The 25,771-nt window shown below is 43.8% G+C and overlaps 1 pseudogene; it reads right to left on the minus strand.

The window, feature by feature from the left end:
• LOC140557836 (uncharacterized) overlaps nucleotides 1-25,771 on the minus strand; it is a 35,117-nt pseudogene that overhangs the window by 2,828 nt on the left and 6,518 nt on the right.

Raw genomic sequence — 25,771 nt, forward strand, 5'->3', positions numbered from 1 at the left:
CATACCCCTGTTCGTCCATGGTCAGGACTCAGAATAGTCCACCAACCAGAAATACCCAGCCATCCTGAGGGTAGCGTCCTGTAATGCTGCAATATCATCCAGCCTCATCAGGACAGTAAACTCGGGGAAGGGCGTCTCTCCTGTGATGAACGTCGCCACAGAGCACAGGGAGTGAGAGCCTGCAAAACAGGGAAAGTGTGCATTAGCTACTTTTTATGCTGGAGATCCGACTAGGATGGCAACCTGAAGACCACTGAACTCCTGAGAATTCTTCACTAGAGGAACTAGACAAGCTGTGTGTGTGTGTGTGTGTGTGTGTGTGTGTGCATTTGCACATCTGTGTCAGCAATGGGTGCAACTTAAATAGATGCAGCCCACCCTTATCTCACGCGGGTCCTATCTAGGCCCCATTTGCAGTGCTTTGCAACTGAGATAGGGCCCATGTTTAGCCCCTCCTGGTCTCACCACTGACCCTGTTGGTCATCCATATGTGAGGCCAATATGGAACCAGTGGATAATAATACTTTCTGGTTCCCAGTTGGGCTACCCATACAGGCCAGGTCCCGCATGGGCCCTGCTCCACCTAAATATTTAATCTATTAATAAACATCCCTCTGTCTCGGCTTTCGAAGGTTACTGATCATTGGATTACAAGCTCACACGGAGCAGTTCACGGGAGAGCTGCTGCAGATGAGCACGGATTCAGTCATGGTACAACAGCCATGGTTTTGCGCTTCACTACTTACAGTTCACCACAGTCCAGTTCAGCTGGATCAGAAACACTACTCACGTCATCCTTCATGCTCTTCACTCCTGAGTCACATTCCTATATTTTCAGCTGCTCAAACAATAGATAGACATGTCCAAATATTTGTGGACACCCCTTCTAATGAATGCATTCAGCTACTTTGAGTTACACCCATTGCTGACATGGATGTGCAAATGCACACACATACACAGAGCTTGTCTAGGCCCTGTAAAGAAAGTATGTCAATAGAATAGGACTCTCTGCAGCAGATAAACATGAACCTATTGGCACCATGCTCACTAATGCTCTTAATGCAATCAAATCCTCACAACAAGTGTGGAAAGCCTTCTTCCCTGGACAGCAGAGACAGTCCTTGTAACAAAAGCAGGGCAAACTCCTTTTTTAATACCTTTGGATTCGACAGAAGCAATGAATGAGCAGGTGTCCCAATACTTTTGTCAATTTAATCGTCACACATGCACAGATGCTATAACGGTGATATGAAACATTAGCCATTGTAAAGGCTAGGGAGGATGAGAGAAAGAGTATGTGAGGGATGTAATAATAGGGAGAAATAAGGGGTAACCTCTTTTTCTGTCCAGTAGGTGGCGATAAACACATACTGATTAACTGAATGGGCCATTAGGACAGTGGCTCTGAGCTCGGAGCCCAGCTTAGCCATAGAAAGGAATGGCCTATGAAGGAATCACAGCCCACTTTGGTGAGTAACTACAACTGGACAACATGTTGTGAGTACAAACTGTCCAAATGTTTGTGGACACCCCTTCTAATAAATGCATTCAGCCCACCAATGCACGTACCCCATTGCTGACACAGATGTCCAGCATGCCTAGTGCCAACAGAATAGGACTCTCAGGAGCAGATAAATACACATGAGCCTAATACCAGCTGTGGACTAGTTGGGTATGAAGCCCCCCAGCATGTGAGCTGTGGAATAGGGGAACTATTCCAGTGTCCTCTGGAATGATCTCTGGACAGTATGCCAATGAATGAGCAGGTGTCCCAATACTTTTGTCCATACAATGTATGTACCTGTATTTCTATCTGTCATTTTACATGCTGTATGTGAGTGTCCACTAGGGGCAGCGTGCTCCTCACTCAGCACTGCCAGGAGTTCAAATCCTACAGCAAACTTTTAAAGAGTGACAACCTCTGGCAGTTCAGCTTTGGCAGAAAGATCTGCAGAAGAAGACGATGGATAGAGTCGTTCTCGTTCTCCTCAGGCTGAAATGCGAGCTGCTTATCTGTGAGAACATCCGTGCAAAGGTCTACATATGTATGACCTTGTCGTCGGTGTGTATCTGCCTTTGAATTCCTCGGCACATCTCTTTGTTAATTCTGCAGGTTATTAATTAAACAGAAGGCCGGTCTTTATTCTCCTGCTCTCTTATCTCCACTCCTCTTTAGCTCCCTTGTTTAATCTTTCACCGTGTTTCCTCTCTCTCTCTCTCTCTCTCTCTCTCTCTCTCTCTCTCTCTCTCTCTCTCTCTCTCTCTCTCGTTCTCTCTCGCTCTCTCTCCATCTTTCTACCCCCTAGCCTTTCTTTGTTCTCTCTCACTTTGATTTTCTCACCCCCTTTTTTAATTTAATGTATTCTCTTAATTTCTCTCTCTACCTTTATCAGTTAAAGCACTTTGTAAAAGCAGCGTTCTCCTCGTCGAGCCGTGAAGGGCATCGTTCACACCCCTGACCCTCGGGCCCTCTGGAAGCTGAACCAGTCTAGAGTTGCAGCACATGTGGAGTATTTGGAGTGTTGCTGTGGTAGAGGTGATGGTGGAAACCATACGAGACAGGGCCTTTATTATTAAACATATGTAAACAGTATAGTGTCTACAGAGGTGGAGTTACCATGCGTCCTCTGTCTGGACGGTTTTTCAAAATTGGGTAAAACGTTCCAGGATTTTGCATTGATTTCACTTCAGGTGTTGGGTGGTGCTGGGTGTCGAGGGTCTCCGTTCAGAAATATCCTTCAGTCACCAGCTTCACTGGCTTCAAGTTTCTCCCTGTCAACAAAGACAGCCTGGCCAGCTCAAGCCGGTCAAGCTGGTTGACCAGCTTTGCTCTTGACCAACATAGCGAATGTTTTTGTTTCAGGTTGATGGTTTATTTGGTTTTTACCTGATCAAGCTAAAACAACTAGGGTGACCAAACTTGACCACCAGTATGACCAAGCTTGACCACCAGTATGACCAAGCTTGACCACCAGTATGACCAACCTAGACCACCAGTATGACCAAGCTATACCACCAGTATGACCAAGCTTCACCACCAGTATGACCAATCTTGACCACCAGTATGACCAAGCTTGACCACCAGTATGACCAATCTTGATCACCAGTATGACCAAGCTATACCACCAGTATGACCAAGCTTGACCTCCAAGCTTGGAGCAAGCTAGACCACCAGTATGACCAAGCTAGACCACCAGTATGAGTAAGCTTAACCAACAGTATGACCAAGCTATACCATCAGCATGACCAATCTTGACCACCAGTATGACCAAGCTTGACCACCAGTATGACCAAGCTAGACCACCAGTATGGCCAAGCTATACCACCAGTATGGCCAAGCTATACCACCAGTATGACCAAGCTTAACAATGCTGGTTGAACAGCATGACCAAGTTGGTTGACCAGCATGGCTAAACTGGTCGATAAGTATGACCAGTATGACCAACATAAAATGCAACATTAAGCTGGTAAGGAGCTGATTAACCAACGGATAGCAACAGCGGCTCATTATAGCTATGACAACACATCAGTATCCAGTCGCGTCCCAAACGCCACACTGCCGCACTTCACTGGACAGGTCACCCAGGGTCAGAAACCACATGATCAAGTCTATTAGAGATTACTTATTGAGGTGAGCGTGTGCTACTGATGAGGAATGGGCCTTATTTCTTTGTTAGCTACATTAGCCTCGTAGCTCCAGTGCAAAACTAAAGAAGCTTAAACTTCTGACACCCAGCATGTCTTGGCCAGAAAATGGTCATTTTAAGGATTAGATGAATGCCCTCAGAGAAGAGTCTGAAAAGTCCAGCTCATAACTGAACAGTGGTCACAGTAGCTGCCTGACACTAAAAGCTGAATCTAGGTTGCCTGGCAAAAAAAGGAGGCCTTTGAAAAGCACTCAGAAGTTCACAGTCAAAATGTATGGTATACACTCTTCACAAGCCTGTCTCTTTCTGTCCATCAAAAAGTTTCCTCGTGCTGCTCTGGGACCTGTGGCGTTGGCCTTTGATTTTAATACTGAGAGCATAATTTATGTAAGATGTTTGAATGGCTTTTGGTGTACGGCTAGATTAAAGAGAGCCCCGTGTAGCAGAACAAAAAAACTATTCTGAGGCGTTTGGGAGAGAGTTGACAAAGCGCAGGGGGAGAGGAGACGGTGGGGTGTATGTGGGTGTGTGTGTGTATGGGGGGGGGGTGTAGTTGTAGCAGGGAAACACTCTGTTCGGATGTGTCGTTGGAGTGTAGCGAGTGCGTTTGAGGAACATGAAAGTGATGTTCCTTAGTTCTTCTGTGCTTATATTTATACACTATATGGCCAAAAGTATTGGGACACACCTCTTAGCCACTGAACTTGGGTGTTTCATTTAGTGTATAGGTCAGGTGTGTATAAAATCAAGCCCCTAGTCATGCAGTCTGCCTTTCTTACACACTTTAGTGAAAGAGTGGGAGGTTCTGAAGAGCTCACTGAACTCCAGCGTGGTTCTGTATGTAATAGGAGACACCGCTGCACCAACAACTACAGCAAGTAAGCTGGTGAAATTTCCTCCCTCCTAGATTTTCCTCCATCAGCTGTGAGTGGTATTATTATTGAACAGTGGAAGCATTTAGGAGCCACATAAAATGGTCCATAACTGCAGAGCTCCACACCTGCTGTTAGAGCTGCAAAGGGGGGACCAGCTCCATATTAATGCCTATGGGTTTAGAACGTACAGGTTTACTCTTCCCACAGGCAGCTCTACACCACTATGCCTCATATGTGATGTCAGTAAAGCAGGACTATGAGAGGCACCTTTTTAAGATGCACATTTCTGTCAAAAGCATTTGCAAGTTTTTATTTTCAAATTTGACTTGAAATAAAAAAAAACATTTATTATTATTTATTATTCATGCATTTTCCAGTTCAGTGTGAAAACCGACAATAAATACTGGCATTCAGTTGCTACATAACTACATAAAATGTTGGCTAAGTTAGACATTATGATGTTCTGGACCTTTTCATGATGAAATTTTCTCTACCTATTGGATTTGAGTAAAATTAATAATAATAATATTAAAAATAGCAGTAACAAAACAGTAAAGAAACATTGCATAAGTGTAATACAGGACATTTTAATAAATTACAGGTTCATTGAAGTACTTCTCAACATGATAGGTCTTCGGACGCAGTTTGAAGACAGTAAGGGACTCGGCTTTGGACACCAGGGGGAGGTTTGCTCCACCAGAGTGACAGGCGAGAAAGTATGGATGCTTGTCTTCAATGCTTCTTGAAAGATGCCGAGTCAAATCGAGCTGTAGTCGAAGCTTGACAGGCTCTAGCTACGTATCAAAAACATTAGACAGAGAGGGATTGGTCCATTTTTTGGCTTTGTAGGCCAACATCAGCGGACAACCAGTGAAGGAAATGCAGGGAGAAGCAGATAAGAAGCTGAATGGATGTTTGGAATGGAGAACTACTGTTGAATCACCCGCATTTAATCCCCATTTCTTCCGAATTTCTGGAATCAGGAAGCTGTGATAGTCAGTAAAATCAGCAAATGCTAGTAAACTAAGATCTTGTGAGATTTTTCCTAAAGACAGTCTGAACCAAATGGTGATGGGTAGACGACATCTGGGTCAGAACATCTCCAATACATTATGCAGGTGCTCCAAGGATCCTTCCACCAGTGAACCAGCGACATGGTCAAGGTGCACCTAAGGTGCACTCACAGATGCTCACGTAGGCCCCACCTCACAACTTGCAGGACATGAAAGATCTGCTGCTAACATCTTGGTGCAGATACCAGAGGACACCTTCAGAGGTCTTGTGGATTCCATGCCTTGATTGGTCAGATCTGTTGCGGTGGCAGAAGAGGGACCTACTCCCTATTAGGCAGGTGGTGTTAATCTTATGGCACATGCAATTTAGCAGATGCTCTTATCCAAAGCAACTAAATAGTTAGGAGAATGCAGAGGTAGGAGCCTTGCCCAAGGACTGTTTTTAGCGTTACCCAGCCAGGGATTTGAGCCCTAGTCTACCATGAGATCGGCAGTGTTGTTACCCACTACACCAACCAACCACTATACCAACTGCTAGGCCAGATTTACACTCTCTAGCCCATTGCAAAATCAAGGCACGTAGTAAATGGATACAGTGTATGAAGGTATGGGTCACAAATGCTTAGCTTAGCACAGCTAACTAATTTTTATACTCCATTCGCTGAGGAGCCGAATAAATCCGCAACATGCATCCTTGCATAAACTTTGACGCTGTGCATCTAACGCCACCCTGCCAACCCTCTCCCATCCATATCTGATTTCTTCTGAAGCACATCAGATTAGCCTGGAACTTAAGGCACTTAAAAGGCACGAGAAAGGCTTGGGAAAGCTCTTTAAGGCACACCTGGCCTATACACCACATACAGCACAATATGAGACTAAGCATACATGTCATCTCCACTGCTCTCAGGATCTAATAGCTCATGAACGAGCACGCACAAGCTATAACTCACCCTGGGCCAGATTAGGGTCATTTCATGCCACTGTTTATTCAGTTGTCTCTGGGTGTATGTAGAGGGGCTTTAATGTTCAAACACACACACACACATCCTCTATGGGCAGGATCCTTTTTCTGCCATTAATACTTTAATAGGACACCATGTGGTGTAAAAATGCAGACCCTTGCCCTGTGTATTATCATTGCCCTTAACAGACACTGAGACGCCACAGTTAGAGGGATACTCTGCTCCTTTTCACCCCTATAAATATGTGTGTATGTGTGTGTGTGTGTGTGTGTTGATCTAAAACATTATGTCCTTTGGCCTAATACACCAGTGGTCCTCAGTGGGCCACCAAGACAGCTCGCTCTACTAGATCTCAGAAGGTGGTATCTGTGATATCTGGTACCAAGGAGGTGTTCCAGGAGATCATTTGCATTCTATAACTTGGAGGTAGGCTATGGATCGGACTTGTTGTTTTAGCGCCTCCCACAGGTAAACTACACAAATATACCTGTCTGTCCATGTGACGTACAAGAAAACAAGACCTATCAGACCAACCGTTATGGAAATCTATGGAGAACTGGTTCAGTTCTGATCCTTCGGTGCTCATTGTAGGTGCTTTTGATGGTGGACAGGGGTTGGCATGGGCACTCTAACAGATCTGGTCAACTTCCACACCTGTAAAACCAGCCTGAGTAAAGATTAATTTGAGTGAAGGCAGAAAGAAGGGGCGGGGCTTTGAAATGATCTTCACTGTGATTGGCTACTTTTTTCTCAACATAGTACTTAACTGACTGTTCCCAGTACAGTAATCTCATTACAGTTCACAAGAATACACAATGTAAAGTTTATATAAAGTTCTTAAAATTACTTTTTTTTTTTTTTGAGTAAATAAGTAAATTTCCCTAAACTGGTGGGAATTAAGGTCTGTTTAACTCAAATTTGGTCTACCAGTTTACTATGCAATCATCTCTACCATTACTTATTTCCCAGTAGAGTAATTTTAGAGTACAGTAAGACGAGAGTTTGAGAAAAATACTGAGTAATTTAAATTACTTTTTTGAGTAAATGAATAAATGCCCCAGCTCTGATGCAATCATCTCTACTACTCTACTAATTTCCCAGTAAAGTAATCCCATTGCAGTATGAGAGAAGTAGTGAGTAATTTGAATTACGATTTTTTAATTAAATGAGTAAATACTCCAGCGCTGATGGGAAATAAGGTCTGTTCATTTCAAATATGGTTTATAGTGCAATAATCTTTACCATTACATATTTCCCTGCAGAGTAATCCCAGTACAGAGTAACCCCATTACAGTTTTGAGAAGTACTGAGTAATTAGAATGACTTTTCTAAGTAAATAAGTAAATACCCCTGTACTGGTGGGAATTAAGGTCATGGTTTACTGTGCAATAATCTTCCCTGTTACTTATTTCTCAGTAGAGTAATCCCACTACAGTTTGCAGGAAATACTAAGTAATTCAGATTACTTTTTTTGAGTAAACTCAAATAAGGTTTACCAGTTTACCATGCAAAACTTTTGACCGTTACTTATTTCCCAGTAGAGTAATCCCACTACAGTGTTAGAGAAGTACTGAGTAATTTGAATTACTTTTCTAAGTAAATAAGTAAATACCTCAGCACTGGTAGGAACTAAGATCATGGTTTACTGTGCAATAATCTCTCCCTTTACTTATTTCCCAGTAAAGTAATCCCATTACAATTTGCAAGAAATACTAAGTAATACTTAGACTTTTTTTGAGTAAATGAGTAAATAACCCAGCACTGATGGGAATTAAGGTATGTTAAATATGGTGTACCAGTTTACCATGTAGTCATCTCCACCATTACTTATTTGGTAACCCAGTACAGTAATGCCATTACAGTTCTAGAAATACTAAGTAATTCAGATGACTTTTTTTGAGTAAATGAGTAAATACCTCACCACTGGTGGGAATTAGGTCTGGTGACCTCAAATATGATTTACCATGCAACAATCTCTCTCTCTCCCTCACACACACACACACACACACACACAGAATGGAGCAGGTGGAGGGCTAATCTAATATGTCTGCTCTTTTTAGGTTCAGCTCTTTTGAATGGAGCCAGTTCAGTGAGCTGCTGCACCTCCAGGAGCGAGGAGTCCAACTGCGGGGGGGAGCCAATGAAAGCAAAACTATGAAGACAGAGAGAGAGAGAGAGAGAGAGAGAGAGAGAGAGAGCAAGAGGTAGAGAAAGCGTGTGCGAGAGAGAGACGGATTGATAGTTGGAGAGGCCTAACGCACAGAAGATGAATGAATGGAGGTAAAAGGTAAAAGTGAATAATGAACAGAGGAGTTACACAAACTCTCTCTCTCTCTCTCTCTCTCTCTCTCTCTCTCTCTCGCTCTCTCTTCACATCTCTCACTGTGAGTGAGTGTGTGTGAAAGAGTGAGCGCGAGAGTGCTGTGCGGTATGGCGGTATTGTTTCTGTGACAGAGATCAGTGGCTGGATGAATGCGCTTTATTCTGTGGCGGGGGGCTGCTCTCCCAGGCTAATAAAATGCGCGGGCTCCCGCTGCCTGCAGTGGCGTGCTGGGCACAGCGGGGGGCGGCGCTTTTTTGTGTTCCCCCTGCCCAAATTATGGAACCGTCAATAACCCACCCTGGAACCCGTCAATAGAACCGCGCTTCGTGACTGATGGGAGACCAACTTCAAGGCTAATGCTGGAAAGAAGAAGAAAAAAAAAGTGAGAAAGAGAGGGAGTGTGGGGGGTGAGCGAGAGAGAGAAAGTGAGCGTGCGAGAGAGAGAGAGAGAGAGAGAAACCTGACCTGCTTTTAACCAAATAAGGTCTATGCATGTGTCTGACATGGAGGGTTTGTTGTGAGGGGTTGTTTGTGGAGTGACGGCTTTTGTGAAAGGGAGGCACCCAATGGCACAACAAACCGTAGCCAGTCTCTCTCTCTCTCTCGCTCTCGCGCTCTTTCTCTCTCGCTCTCGCGCTCTTTCTCTCTCTCTAACCATGTGGGAGGAAACATACCACCATCAACCATGTTGTTGATTCGCCTTGATCTAAACGGTGACATGCCTTCAGGGGGAAGCCCGAGACACAATACGCAATCCGCCGCATTAGCATTAGCGTTAGCATTAGCGAGCATGGCTGCTTCCACCAAACAGGAATTTCCTGTGCGAGCTCGTCGTTTTTATTTATTCAATTTTTTTAACTGTCTAAGGGCCTGTGAACCCCTCTTTAGCTGACTTAGGCTGTTTATTAGGGTTGGCCTGAGTAATGACGATCCTAATGAAGTTGTTTAGCGTGTTAGCATCCGTTGTTCCATTCCGCAGTCAGAAGCTGCGTCTTTCTTAAAGCCACAAAAGTTGTTGCGATGTATTTCATCAGCAAAAAGAAATAAATAAACAAAGTGATAAATACATTTCTTTTTGGTTTGATGCATCAGAAATTCATGCTAGGTGCTAAAACCGCAACAAAGCGCTAAAAAGAGCAGGGATGCTCTGAATGATTGGGTTCATTGGGCGTCATTACGAGAAGCTTGATGAACTGCTTGGCTTCACGCCCTACTGAATTTTTAATTAAAGCTCGGTAAGGTCCAGTCAGAGGACATTTACTCAAGACAAGGTCCGGAACTTAATGGTCCGTAATGTCTGATCGGCATTATGATTCAGCGCCATATCCCGTCAGTTTTCACACTGAACCGAATATGAATAATAAATATATTTTTTAAAATTCTATAAAATAAAAAAAAATCTCATTTCAAGTCAAATTTAAAAAGAAAAACTAATTAATTAATTAATAAAGTTTAAAATGAAAGTTTAGTAACTCTTCTCATAATCCCGCTTCACTGACATCGCAGCTCTGGATCAGATCTGAATCAGAAACCCAAAAATGAATAACTGGGCGAATGTGAACCCTCTAAAAATGAGCAGCACCCAGCATACATTTACATTCATGGCATTTAGCTGATGCTCTTATCCAGAGCGACTTCCAGGGTTACTCATATTACAGAGGTTGAGGGTCAGTGTAGTGTTAGGGTGTAGCGCAGCACCACAGTCACCCAGACCGGGAATCGAACCCCAGTCTCCCACATGGTGTGGTAGCTCAGTGGCAGGTAGTGGTGTCATCTGTTGCGCCACACCAACCAGCATCAGTGCGTTCGTGTGTTTACGCAGGTCTGAACGGGACGGTCAGCTGGACACTTGTAATGGTGGTGGTTTCTGAGGAAACTGCTCTGTTTTCTGTCTTTGGAGGTTTTTACAATGGGAATCCCAGAGGACACATCAGAGCGCTGCCAGAAGCAGCATCACAGTGAATTATTAAACATCAAGTTTCAAATCACTGGTTTAAAGAAGAGAGCAGAGGGGGAGAAGAAGCCCTTCTGTCCTGCTTCACCAGCAAAACAAAAAAAAAGAGAAGAAGAAGAAGATAAAACTGAAGAAAAAAAGAGTGAAAAGTGAAACTTTTCTCTGTTGTCTCTTTCTTTCTCTCCGACTCCGAGTTTTTCTGGCTCTTCTGACGGTTGGAAACACCACGCACACGTTCAAAGGGCCAGAGTCTCAGAAGCCACCTAGCAGCATGAGGATTCAGATATGCAAATGAGCCAGCGGGGGAGACTCTCTCTCTCTCTCTCTCTCTCTCTCTCTCTTCTCTTTTCCAGGCTCTGTATCTATCAGTATATCTATCATCACTTTATCTCTCCCTCTCACAGTCTTTTCTCTTGCTGACTGTTCTTTTACTACAGTCGTATGCAAAAGTTTGGGCACCCCTGGCAAAATGACGCGTGTTGATTTTCCTTCACAGCGGCACAGCTCAGCACATCTTAATCCGCAGTTGCGTTTTCTTACCTGAATTTAATATTCACACACACACACACACACACACACACACATATATATATATATGACATACATACATTAATATAAGCTCCCCTGACAAAAAGGTGTGTGTCATCTTGCATGTTAAAGGTGGTAGTAACTTCAGGCTCCTGCAGGTCTTTGGGGGGTCTGACAGGGTCCGTAGATTGAGAAGAGGTGGTACAGTGAAATGAGAGTCTTTCTAGATGTGTGGAAAATGGGTTGCAAAGCAGATGTAAATGATTGAATAAAAGGAGTGAATGCATCTCGGCACGCCAAAGACCATAGAATGGTTCATGGTATGGAAGCATACGGTCATACAGGTCTACCAGCAGTGGCAGAAATCCCATGGACATCTTAAAAATGGCCATCTTAATTTTGTTACGTAATAGGAGTGTTAATGAGTATAGAGAATATAAGGACAAAAGTATTAGGACACCTCCACATTAAGGCTCATTAACACTCCCTTTACTTACCAATATATATTTACCTACATCAGCATCACAGCGCCACTGCCGAACTTGCTTATGTGACTTATGGCACTGTTATCTATAAAACTGACTAACATTCAGCTTCTACAGGCCACAGAGGGTGAGATAAGCCCTGCCATATATCACACCGCTGTCTGTCCATTGAGTTTCTGGTCAAAGCATGCATGCGTGTGTGCGCTAACACTCCCCAATAACCAAAGCTAACACAAAAAGGATTGCTAGCGGAGATCCAGCAGGGGCTCTGCGGCTGTGTCATTCCACTCAGGCCCTGGAGAGCAAATACCGGGCCCTAGCAACCTGCAGGAGGGGCGCAGGACAACAGGGGAGTTAGCTTAGCCGCGCCACAGTGGGTGACCCCGACACGACCCTTTAGCGCCTCAACAATCGCTTGTAGCCAGCTGGAGATGAGGTGTGTGTGAGTGTGTGTGCGTATGGGGGGGGGGTAGTGAGCAGGGTACTGAATGAAACCCAATCAGCTCAGGTTCCTGCTCAGCATGTGTCCCGGACATGGAGAAAAGAGAGCCGTGTGGGACTTAGCGCTAACTCTAAGGCTGCCATAGCTGCCATAAAGAGACAAGAGGCCCTCTCACACACACACTCGCTCTCTCTCATAAACACACACACTCTCGCTCTCTCTCTCTGTGTGGTGCTGGAAAGACTCATTCTCTATCTCTCACTCAAACACACCCACATGTGTTCATGCCAAACTCTCTTTCACTTTTCCCCCGTCAGCGCTTTTACATTTTACTGGCTAATTTTATATATATATTCATGTCCAAATGTTTGTGGACACCCCTTTTAGTGAATGCATTCAGCTACTTTAAGGTGCACCTATTGCTGACACGTGCACACACAGCTTGTCTAGTCCCTGTAGAGAAGTACTGCCAATGGAATAGGACTCTCTGGAGCAGATAAACATGGACCTATTGGCACCATGCTGCATAATGCCAGGCGTTGAGCTGTAGAGCAGTGGAGGAACTGTGTTCTTTGGAATGATGGTGGAGCTCCATCCAGTTAATTTGGGATGTTGGGGATGATGAGGTGGCAGTTAATGAACATAGCAGTTAATGAACAATAATATTAATAAATAGAACAGAGTATTTACTAAAGGAAAAGTAGAATAGCCGAGCAGCTAAAATGGTTGTTATGGTATCCCAGGGCGTTGCTCTGGTATTGCAATGATATAGCTGTTGGTTGCTAAGCTGTTGTTTAGTAGTTGCTAAGGTGTTGCTATGGTATAGGTCTTGGTTGTTGTAAAGTGTTGCTGTGGTGTAGGTGTGTGGTGAAAAAAAATTGCCCACAAGGTGACAGGTCTAAAAGTTCATCCATCAAGTTTGGCTGTCCACAAACTTTTGGCCAACATGTTGGGTGCCATAACCTTTGCCCAAAAGCTCATCCAATGCATTTGGCTAAAACACCTGTGTCCACAAATTTATGGCAAAAATGTAGGGTGCCTACAACTACTGCCCAATAGATGATTCGCCCGAAAGCGCATCCGTCAAGTTATTATGTTTGGCTATTAGAGCTGCGTCCACAAACTTTTGGCTAAAATGTGAGGTGCCAAAACGTTTGACCAAAAGCTCATCTATTATGTTTGGCTATTAGAGCTGCGTCCACAAACTTTTGGATAAAATGTGAGGTGCCAAAACGTTTGACCAAAAGCTCATCTATTATGTTTGGCTATTAGAGCTGCGTCCACAAACTTTTGGCTAAAATCTGGGGTACCAAAACCAAAAGCTCATCTGATGTGTTTGGCTAACAGACTTGTGTCCACAAACGTTTTGCATAATAATGAAAATTAATTACAGCACCGGGTTCAAAGGGGTTCATTTCATAAGTACTAAAAGCAGCTCATTAAAGACGCGGTGCTGTAAATTCTCATCGTCACTCAAATACGAACATGAAGGAAGACAGAAGGCCGCCTGTTTATCCAGGGCTTACGCAAACTTCAGCTTCAGTGTTTTTGGATGGAGCCGCCCTTTCAAAAGCTCACGTTCCCCGAGGAGATTCCTACCCTAAAGACAAACACTGAGTATTTACTCCCCTCAGAGAAGCACTGTGTTTACTGACATTACACATTAGAGGCTGCTCTCTCTCTCTCTCTCTCTCTCTCTCTCTCTCTCCTTCTTCTCTCTCTCTATCTCCTTTCTGCCCTTTTTTCTCTCTCTTTCATTAGTTCTCTCTCTTCCGTCTCTCTCTCTCTCTCTTTCGTTATGTCTCTCTCCCTCCACTCTTTTCTTCTGTATCTCTCTCTCTCTCTCTCTCTCCTTCTTCTCTCTCTCTATCTCCTTTCTGCCCTTTTTTCTCTCTCTTTCATTAGTTCTCTCTCTTCCGTCTCTCTCTCTCTCTCTTTCGTTATGTCTCTCTCCCTCCACTCTTTTCTTCCTCTCTCTCTCTCTCTCTCTCTCTCTCTCTCTCTCTCTCCCTCCCTCCACTCTTTCCTTCTTTCATTCTCTCTCTCTCTGTCCTATCTTTCTCTCTTCTTCTTTATGTCTCTCGTCCTCCTCTTTCCTTATTTCTCTCTCTCTCTCTCTCTCTCTCTCTCTCTCTATTTCTCTCTCTCCTCTCTCTCGTCATGTCTCTCTCCCTCCACTCTTTCCTTCTCTCTTTCGCTCTCTCTCTCTCCTTCATCTTTTTATGTATCTCTATCCTTACTATCTCCTCTCTCTCTCTCTCTTCTTCATGTCGCTCTCTCCCTTACATCTCCTCTCTCTCCTTCTGAATGTCTCATCTCTGTCTCTCTCTCTCTCCTTCTTTATGTCTCTCTCCCTCCTCTTTTCTTCCGTATCTCTCTCTCTCTCTCTCTTCTTCTTCTTCTTTGTGTCTCTCCCTTCTCTTTTCTTCAGTATCTCTCTCTCTCTCTATTTCTCTCTCTCCTCTCTCTCGTCATGTCTCTCTCCCTCCACTCTTTCCTTCTCTCTTTCGCTCTCTCTCTCTCCTTCATCTTTTTATGTATCTCTATCCTTACTATCTCCTCTCTCTCTCTCTCTTCTTCATGTCGCTCTCTCCCTTACATCTCCTCTCTCTCCTTCTGAATGTCTCATCTCTCTCTCTCTCTCTCTCTCTCTCCTTCTTTATGTCTCTCTCCCTCCTCTTTTCTTCCGTATCTCTCTCTCTCTCTCTCTTCTTCTTCTTCTTTGTGTCTCTCCCTTCTCTTTTCTTCAGTATCTCTCTCTCTCTCTCTCTCTCTCTCTCTCTCCTTCGTCATGTCTCTCTCCCTCCACTCTTTCCTTCTCTCTCTCGCTCTCTCTCTCCTTCATGTCGCTCTCTCCCTTACATCTCCTCTCTCTCCTTCTGAATGTCTCATCTCTGTCTCTCTCTCTCTCCTTCTTTATGTCTCTCTCCCACCTCTTTTCTTCCGTCTCTCTCTCTCTCTTTCTCTCTCTCTCTCTCTCTCCTTCTTTATGTCTCTCTCCCTCCTCTCTTTTCTTCTGTATCTCTCTCTCTCTCTCTCTCTTTCTATCTCTCTATTCATCTTTATGGTCTCTCTCCCCTTCTGTCCTTCTCTCTCTCCATTCCTTCTTTCTATATTTCTATATATCTTCTTACTCCTCCGCTTTCTGTCTCTCTCTCTCTCTACCACCCGTCCTCTCTCTCTCTCTCTCTCTCTCTCTCTCTCTCTCTCTCTCTCTCATTAGACATCCTGACAGATGCTGGGTGAAAAAGCTTTAGTCAACACAGGGATCATATTGCTTATTGCTCGGCCCCTAAATGCCGCAGCTCATAAACAGGGGGCACAAGAGGGCAATAAAAATCTAATGACAACAAATAATAAAACCACAAAGACATAAAAGAGCCAGCCAAAGCCTACAGTGACGATCCAGCCGGGGCTTCCTTCCTGCCTCTTTTGAAGAGAGTGTGGGAGTGTGTGTGTGTGTTTGTGTGTGTGCGAGTACACACGGTTGTGTGTTTGTCTGTATGTCTTTGTCGACTGTATCACTGCAAACACCCCACCCTGTCCGAGGCGATGTGTGCCACCCTCAGCAGTTTCTCTTTAAAGCCTCATCAAAGCACATCCAGCGGCATCTGCGACCTCGTTTAGCGGCGTCCCCGTGTGAGCGCGCAGCAGCTAACACCATAAACACCACCAACCCTGCAAACACTGCGGCCTGCAGCCACCAACAAGCTGACCTCCAGCACAGCACAGTTCAAAGACAGACGCTCAAATGTCCAGCTAAAATTAAGGACACGTGTTCCTCCGAGGGGTAATTTGTTGGTCGAGAAACAACAACTGTGGCCTTTGGAAATGAGACAATGTGAACTAGGGCTCCACTGACATGAAGGTTTTGTCACCAATACTGTAAACCCCAAATAATCTCCTTTAACTTTAATCCAGCTCAAATGTTCTAATTAAAATCAATTTATTTTCATTTTAATCCACTTTAATCTGCAGTGTTACCAGAACGTCTCTGTTTGAGTCAGAAACAGTACAGTACAGCAGGCTTTTATCACCCATAACTGCAAAGTCTGAGGGTTAAAGGGTCCATATGCTATGTTTTCGCTGTATTTTTTATATTTATTTTTCATAAATCCTAACATTTGTTGTGATTTATGTATCAAAAATGTGTCATAAAAAGTTATAATTAATTTATTTACCATTTGCCAACTTTAAAAATTAAACATGCTGTTTTTAAATATTGTCCCTTTAAGGCTCAGAGGTCATTTATGGCTATAAATTATTTAAATGACCTCAGTTCTGCCACTCAAAATCAGTACGGGCTGAAATTCTCCTTACAATTCTATTGATGGGTGGGGCTGCGAATAGGCCACAATGATCCAAAACATGCTTTTTTTATTCATGTCACTTTAGGGCTCAGAGGTTGTTTATGGGATGTAAATGTAAATATACCTTATGCAAATGACCTCAGTTTTGCCTAATTAAAAAATCAGTATTGGTTAAAACATTTCTTAAAATTTCAGTTTGGGTAAGTTAGGACAAAATAGGCAAGACTTTTGTGACATCACAAAACTGTGAAGTCAAAACATGCTGTTTTTGTTACTGTCCCTTTAAGGCTCAGAGGTATAGTCATTAACGACTAATATATAGTATGTAAATGACCAAAAAATATTGAGTGCAGGTTAAAACACTGCTACAGGCAGAATAGGCAGGAATTTTGTGACATCATCAAAACAGGCCGTTCTCGTTACTGTCCCTTTAAGGCTCAGAGATCATTTATGGCTAACGGCTAATATATGCAGCATGTAAATGACCTCAGTTCTGCTTTGCATTTTGCCTGGATTGGTGGGCTCTTTTACTATTGGCTAAATAGATAAGATTTTTGTGACATCACAAAATATGATGAATTTAAAACATGCTGTTTTTGTTACTGTCCCTTTAAGGCTTAGAGGCATAGTCGCTAATGGCTAATATATAGAATGTGAATGAGTGCAGGTTAAAACACTACTACAGGCAGAATAGGCAGGAATTTTGTGACATCATCAAAACAGGCCGTTCTCATTACTGTCCCTTTAAGGCTCAGAGATCATTTATGGCTAACGGCTAATATATGCAGCATGTAAATGACCTCAGTTCTGCCCTGTATTTTGCCCTGTTAAAAATCTGTAAGCAGAACTTCAGCATGGATGGGTGGGGCTAAACTACTATAGGCTGAATAGGCAGGGAATTTGTGACATCACAAAACACAATGATCAATAGCAGGCTGTTTTGCAGCTCTGTATATGCACTGTATGAGCTGAACCTGTCAGTATGTACCCACCGCACCACTCTCCATGCTACGGGCCCTTTAAAGCATGGAGACTTGTTAAGACATTGTTGAGCTTGAGTGCACAGCAACATCACGAGTGCTTGAGACGGCTACACTAATGGATCCGAGACAGTGTTTTGACCACAGCAGGGTAGCTGGAGCGGCTTTAGCCGTTAGGCGTTCCATCATACATTCCTTCTATTGTTTTTCCAGTTCGGCCTGAGCCGAATGCCACTGCCTGCACACGAGGGTAATTCTCCTGTGTGATGTCACGTCCTGTTTGATTTACGGCTCCTCTGAAGCAAAACAAAAAGTGCTCTTCTCACAGCAGCTCTTTTGTGTGTGCCGTCGTTTCCTCTTCGCCATTGTGGGATAAAACGCAGAGCACAACAGATGTCTTTGCTGCTCTTAGCTGCTCTTAGCTTTCCTCCGGTGGGTCATTAAACACAAGGGCTTGGATATATATCTTTATAAAAGAGTGTTCGTAGCTCTTATTGGGGACGGCCAAGCCTTTCATGTGCGTGGCAGAGCGCCACCGACGCCGTGCATTGTTGAAGGAAAAGGCCTTCTGTGGAAATTTCCACAAGTTTGTGGGTGAACTTGATGAAGGGCCCATAATTTACTGTTGTCCTGCATTTTATTATTTCGTCCCTAATGACTATTTGCAACATTTGCGTGGGTTTATATGCCTTCAAGAATGTTATATGTAAAGCAGCTCTGTTCTGATTGGTAGGTCTGAACTGTGTCTTATTTAAATCACTCCTTGGCCTTAGCGTGAATGGAAAGGCTCCTCTGTTGTAGGCTGAATGGACTGACCTAGTCCAGGTCTAGTCTAAGTCTAAGTCTTGGTCCTGACTCATACTCATACTCAAGTTCTACAAAGTCTTGGTCCTCACTCAGACTCAACTACTACAAAGTCTTGGTCTTGACTCAGACTCAACTTCTACAAAGTCTTGGTCCTCACTCAGACTCAACTACTACAAAGTCTTGGTCCTGACTCAGACTCAGCTACTACAAAGTCTTGGTCTTGACTCAGACTCAACTTCTACAAAGTCTTGGTCCTCATTCAGACTCAACTACTACAAAGTCTTGGTCTTGACTCAGACTCAGCTACTACAAAGTCTTGGTCTTGATTCAGACTCAACTTCTACTAAGTCTTGGTCCTGACTCAGACTCAACTTCTACAAAGTCTTGGTCCTCACTCAGACTCAACTACTACAAAGTCCTGGTCCTGACTCAGACTCAGCTACTACAAAGTCTTGGTCTTGATTCAGACTCAACTTCTACAAAGTCTTGGTCTTGATTCAGACTCAACTTCTACAAAGTCTTGGTCCTCACTCAGACTCAACTTCTACAAAGTCTTGGTCCTGACTCAGACTCAACTACTACAAAGTCTTGGTCCTGACTCAGACTCAGCTACTACAAAGTCTTGGTCCTGACTAGGACAGTCCTTTCTCATAACCGCTCCTGTCTGAGTAATCTGAGTAATAAGAAAAACGCTTAACTGAAGCTCCACCTGCCTCTGACAGCGTAAAGCTTTGTAGAGCTTCTCTTTCACATGGAGACTCAAACCAGGCAAACAGACCATTGGAGGACCACAAACAGCGTAATTAGCTGTGAGAGGCTCAGAGGAACACTTGTGGTTAACACTTCTGTGTGTGTGTGTGTGTGTGTGTGTGTGTTTGTTGGGAGGGGGGTGTATTTAGTCCTTTGTGGGGACCAAACTCCCCCGGACAATGATGGCCTGAACATTTTGACGTCACAGGGACGTTTGTATGGTAACTTTTATTAGAAAAGCAGATCTTTTGGTTAAGAATAGTTTGGGTGTAGTTGTGTGTGTGTGTGTGTGTGTGTTATTAACATCAGGGTTTGATGAACATGGAAACACCCCAGTACTCATTAGAGTGTGGGCGAGAGAGAGAGAGAGACTGAGAGAGGGACATACGTCATCAGTGGGGGAGATAGTAATGACCACTGCTTTTGAGATCAGAGAGAAAGTGACACCTGAGATGGAGAGCTCAACTGAAGGTGCTAATGGAAACACCTTTACTATGAAAAGAGAGAGAGAGAGAGAGAGAGAGAGAGAGATTTTAGTAGAAAATGCTCTTGGTCGTCTTTCGCATTCTCACAGAAACATCATCTTTGAATTTTGTGGCTTTTCATGCAGACCATGAAACCCGAACAGGTGTGAAGTCCAGGTGTAAACAGGCCCTTATATTATTCAGACCTCCCTCTTGGTGGCTGTAGGGCCAGGCTATAGCACATCCTCCAAACATGGTGGAGGTAGTTTCACACACTATTACAAACAAGCTTCCTGTAGGAGGCAACAAGAGAACTCCATAACACCCCCCCCCCCCCCCAAATGCACAAAAACTGCTTGTCTAGTCCCCGTTGGGAAGTACTGCCAATAGAATAGGACTCCCTGGAGCAGATACAGTAAACATGCGCCCATTGGCACCATGCCAAATGTGGGCTAGAGTGGGGGGTATAAAGCCCCCCAGCATTGAACTGTGGAGCAGCGGAAGAACTGTGCTCTCTGGGATGATGGTTGGTGCTCCATCCAATACTTTTGGGATGAGTTGGGGAGTTAGGGATGATGAGGTGGGGAGCTGATAATCATATAACATCCTGACCAAACTAATGCTCTTGTCGCTGAAGGCAATCAAATCCTCACTCCAAAATCTAGTAGAAAGCCTTCTTCTCTAGACTACTTCAACTTACTTCAACAAAAGCAGGATCAATTCTTTTAAATAGCCTTGATTTCAAAATAAACTTGTATGAGCAGGTGTCCCAATACTTTTGTCAATATAGTAGAACTGATCTTTGCTGTTCTTTTGCTGTTCACTTTGTTGTCAATAGTAAATCAGTCTACCTATTGTACCACATATGGCTCATCACATATGAGGGAAATCAGCATATATCAGTGCGTGATAACAGGGTGGTAAACAGGGTTGTAAAACGGCATCTGAGCGTTCTATTGCACCTTTAGAGCTTACAGATTTCAGTGGAACTGGACTGACCCTTTTGCCACCCATCCTGACCCCTTGCTCTCCCTCCATTCGATCCAGAGGCCTGTCAGCTCTCCCTTGTTCCTCCCCGAATGATTGTCGCCCCTCACTCAGACGTGTTTGATGTGCCAGTTAGCTGTCAGCGGCTCCGGCCAGATAAGAGGCGTCTCTGTCTTCGCAGACTTGTGCCAAACAAAGCACCTGACGTCGCCCTGAAGAGGGGGAAGACGGAGGGCCTTCACCCCCCCCCCCCCCCCCAACATAAATAAACACACACACACACACCCAGCACACACCCCAACTCCTTCCAGCCCTTCAACCCTAACATCTGCACCCGAGATGAAACAGAATGTTAATTGAGCGCCATCTTGGAGGCGATGCAAAGCAAGGTGGGGGACTCCGCTTGGAGACATCCAGACAGGAGATCCCGACAAGGCCAGGCTCCAGCCATCTGACCTGCCGACTTCACACAGCGAGGATGGAAGTGACACAAACCTAATTTTGATTTTAATGTGAATTTTCACCTAAAAACAAAGGTCACATCTGTTTGACCCTTTTGTACCACTTCAGCCCTGTAATGTAAAAGGGTAAAGTAGTATTGGAGCTGGAGTAGATTTACCAGGGAAGTGTGCAAGTGCGCAATCCATAAGGGATTTGACTGGATTACAGGTAAATATAATGTATCTGTGTAATTTCGGATAATAATCAATAATAATAACAACACAGAAATCACTCTACAGTTATTACTGTCACACTGTAAAAACTACACCCACACTGTAGATTCATACTGGATCCCTCTACGATTATTACTGTCAGACTCTGAAAACTACATGCACTGCAGATTCATACTGGATTAAAACCACTCCACAAATATAACTGCCAGCCAGCAGATTCATACTGGATTAAAATCACTCTTTTGTTCTTGATGTCAGACTGCAGAAACTACACTCACTGCAAATTCATACTGTCATACTGTAAAAGTTACACACACTGCTGATTCATACTGGAGTAAAATCTGTCCACAAATATTACTGCCAGGCTGCAGATTCATACTGGAATAAACTCACTCCACAGTTAATACGGTCATACTGTAAAAACTACACACACTGTAGATTCATACTGGATTACAATCAGTCCACAGTTAATACTGTCAGCCTGTAGAAACCATGCCCACACTGTAGATTCATACTGGATCCCTCCACGATTATTACTGTCAGACTCTAAAAACTACACACACTGTAGATTCATACTGGACTAAAGTCACTTCACAGTTATTACTGTCTGGTTGCAGACACACACTACTAAATCATACTGCAGATTCATACTGGATTAAAATCCCTCTACAATAATCACACTCAGACTGGAGAAACTGCACACACTGCAGATTCATACTGGATTAAAATCCCTCTACAATAATCACACTCAGACTGGAGAAACTGCACACACTGCAAATTCATACTGGATTAAAATCCCTCTACAATAATCACACTCAGACTGGAGAAACTGCACACACTGCAGATTCATACTGGATTAAAATCCCTCTACAATAATCACACTCAGACTGGAGAAACTGCACACACTGCAGATTCATACTGGATTAAAATCCCTCTACAATAATCACACTCAGACTGGAGAAACTGCACACACTGCAAATTCATACTGGATTAAAATCCCTCTACAATAATCACACTCAGACTGGAGAAACTGCACACACTGCAGATTCATACTGGATTAAAATCCCTCTACAATAATCACACTCAGACTGGAGAAACTGCACACACTGCAGATTCATACTGGATTAAGGCCACAGATCTTCTGGGTAATTACTTAAACTAATCACTTTTTAAAAACTTCCCCAGGTAAAACCACTGCAGCTGGAGAAGGAGTTTAGACATGGAAAGTCAAAAGCAGAGGTGAAGGTATTAGCTCCGTTCAGAAGGAAGCCTCGGAGCGTTTCACGGCTTCAGTCGGATCTGGGGTTGATGTATTATGTAGTGTGAGCGGGAATGAAATATTCAGCTTTGCTCTAAACACCTGCTCGGGGTTGCCAGGCATACGGCTGCTGTCACGGAGACGGCCGTAGTTTCTAATCAACTCTGATGATCGTTTCCTCCTTAATCTAGATATCAAAGCCCAATCTCAGCCCACAGCTGCTGCAGGTTACGCTGGTCAACAGCAACTTCCCCTCCCCGTATCGTCTAGATTAGTACACACACACACACACATACACACACACACACTCTCACATACACACACACACACTCTCACATACACACATAGGAGAGATATCAAAGACGTCCCAAAGTAAAGAGCCTTTGAGACACACTTGTATGCATTCACAGAGGTACACACACACACACACACACACCCATACACACAGAGTCAAAGTCTCTTTTTTCTCCTTTTCAGTCCCCTTTGCCTCTCTCATTGTATCTGAATATCCATAGCAGCCACTTCTCCTTTCATTCTGCCAGCCATTGACTTCACTCAAAAGCTCTCGCGCACTTCAATCCGCCACTCAAGCGGCTGCTCTACAAAAGGTGTTTTCTTGCGGCACGTACCAGAACTCTCTCGCTCTCCTGAGAAGAGGACGCTCTAATCACTCTCGCAAGGAGAGAGAGGAGAGAGAGGAGAGAGAGAGAGCGGGAATGAGATTTTTTAGAAAGAGTGAGAGAGGGGGGAGGGACAGAGAAGGAGAGAGAGAGGTAGAACAAGAATAGGAGAGATTAGAGAGAGAGAGAAAAGAGGGCGAGAGGAAGGGAAGGGAAAGAGAAGGCGAGAGATATGCAGAGAGAGAGAGAGAAAGAAAAAAGCAAAATAAAAAAGGGCTCTAATTACTCTCGCAAGAAGGAGGGGGGAGAGAGCGAGAGGACAAAGTCAGAGAGAAAAAGAAGGAGAGAGAGAGAGAGAGAGAGAGAGAGAGAGAGAGAAAGAAATTGAGAATGGTAATGAAAGCGATCAGAGAGAGAGAGACAGTAAGAGACAAGAGAGAGAGAGAGAGAGAATGCACAATATTAGACAGCGAGAATGTGAAAAAAATAAGAAAGAGATTGCGAGAGAGAGACAGAGAGAGAGAATGCGCGAGTTTAGAGACAGAGAGAATGAGCGAGATTACAGAGAGAGAAAACAGTGAAGGACAGAGCGAGAGAAACTGACAGATGAGAGAGAGACATAAAGAAATGAAGGGGTAAAAGAGAAAGAGGAGAGTGAAAAAAGAGAGAGAGCGCACGAGAGAGAGAGAGAGAGAGAGAGAGAGAGAGAGAGAGAGAGAGGAATGAAAGCAGGGTACTGCTGCTGAAAGCCACAGTAGTAAACAGGCGATTTCCCCCGGAGGCCGCGGCTACAGAGAGATGAAACGACCCGCTGAAGAGATGGTTTGTGTGTTTGACCCTGTTTGCTTGTTGGTGTGACGTGTGTCAGTGTGTGTGTGTGACGTGTGTCAGTGTGTGTGTGTGTCGTGTGTTAGTGTGTGTGTTGCGTTGACATTTCAACACGAGCAGGGGAAGAAAGGGGACAGTGTTCATCGTTCTCACATGTGACCTTTTAAACAGCGGCCTGTAAAGAGCACAACACACACACTGGAGTTATGAAAGAACTGGAGCTTGGGAGGAGGAGCTCCCATGTCTGTAGCTCCTCCCTCCAATCTATTGTCCTATAAATGCCCATCTCTAACTACTGTGTCCATGTCGAAGTTTCTGCACCCCACCACCATCCCGTCACCTCCCTTTAGGGGCAGGGTCTGGCCTTCTAGATCAATGCAGAACCTACCAGAGCTCCATCCCACAATTTCTCTTACAGTCGTACAGCCTCCTCCCATATAACCGTGTGCTGATGGTGATGTCAGTACTAGCAAACCACAAAACACAAAGCAGCCAATGAAAAAGGCATGTTCCCGAATATGCTGTAACGTTCCCGAATATGCTGTCGCGTTTCCGAATATGCTGTCGCGTTTCCGAATATGCTGTCGCGTTTCCGAATATGCTGTCACGTTTCTGAAATTGCTGTCTCAATCTTCAATTTGACGTATTGGGTCTGAAGATACTGCAACGTTTCAAAATTTGCTGTCACGTTTCTCAATATGCTGTCGCGTTTCTCAATATGCTGTCGCGTTTCTGAATTTACTGTCGCGTTTCTCAATATGCTGTCGCGTTTCTCAATATGCTGTCGCGTTTCTGAATTTGCTGTCTCAATCCTCAATTTGTCGTTGTGGGTGTGAACATGCTGTCACATCTTAGAACTTGCAGTCGCATTTCTTAATTTGTAATTTTGGGTCTAAAGATGCTGTCACATTTTTAAATTTGCAGTCGCATTTCTCACTTTGAATATGACTGAATATGCTATCACTTTTTTATACGTTGTCACATTTCTGAATTTGCTGTCGCGTTTCTGAATTTGCTATCATATTTCTCAATTTGTTTTTGTGAGTATGAACATGCCAACACAATCTAAGACTTGCTGAATATGCTGTCACTTTTTTATACGTTGTCACGCCTGAATTTGCTGTCGCGTTTCTGAATTTGCTGTCGCGTTTCTTAACTTGCTGTCTCAATCCTCAATTTGTCGCTGTGGGTGTGAAGATACTGTGACGTTTCTGAATTTGCTGTTGCGTTTCTTAATTTGTTGAGTCTGAACATGCCAACACAATTTAGGACTTGCAGTCGCATTTCTTAATTTGTAATTTTGGGTCTAAAGATGCTGTCACTTTTTTTAATTTGCAGTCGCATTTCTCACTTTGAATATGACTGAATATGCTGTCACTTTTTTATACGTTGTCACTTTACGTTGAATTTGCTGTCGCGTTTCTGAATTTGCTGTTGCGTTTCTGAATTTGCTGTCGCGTTTCTGAATTTGCTGTCGCGTTTCAGAACTTGCTGTCTCAATCCTCAATTTGTCGCTGTGGGTGTGAAGATACTGTGACGTTTCTGAATTTGCTGTCGCGTTTCTTAATTTGCGCGTGTGAGTCTGAACATGCCAACACAATTTAGAACTTGCTACCATGTGCTGAATTTGTCGCTGTGGGTCTAAAGATTCTGTCGCGTTTCAGAACTTGCTGTCACATTTCTCAATTTGTTGAGTCTGAACATGCCAACACAATTTAGGACTTGCAGTTGCATTTCTTAATTGGTCGTTGTGGGTCTAAAGATGCTGTCAAAATGTTTTTAATTGCTGTCGTATTTATTTCTCACTTGTGTCTGAATTTACTGTCGCGTTTCTGAATTTGCTGTCTCAATCCCCAATTTG

The sequence above is a fragment of the Salminus brasiliensis genome, chromosome 6 (assembly GCF_030463535.1).
Source record: "Salminus brasiliensis chromosome 6, fSalBra1.hap2, whole genome shotgun sequence".
Lineage (NCBI taxonomy): Eukaryota > Metazoa > Chordata > Actinopteri > Characiformes > Bryconidae > Salminus > Salminus brasiliensis.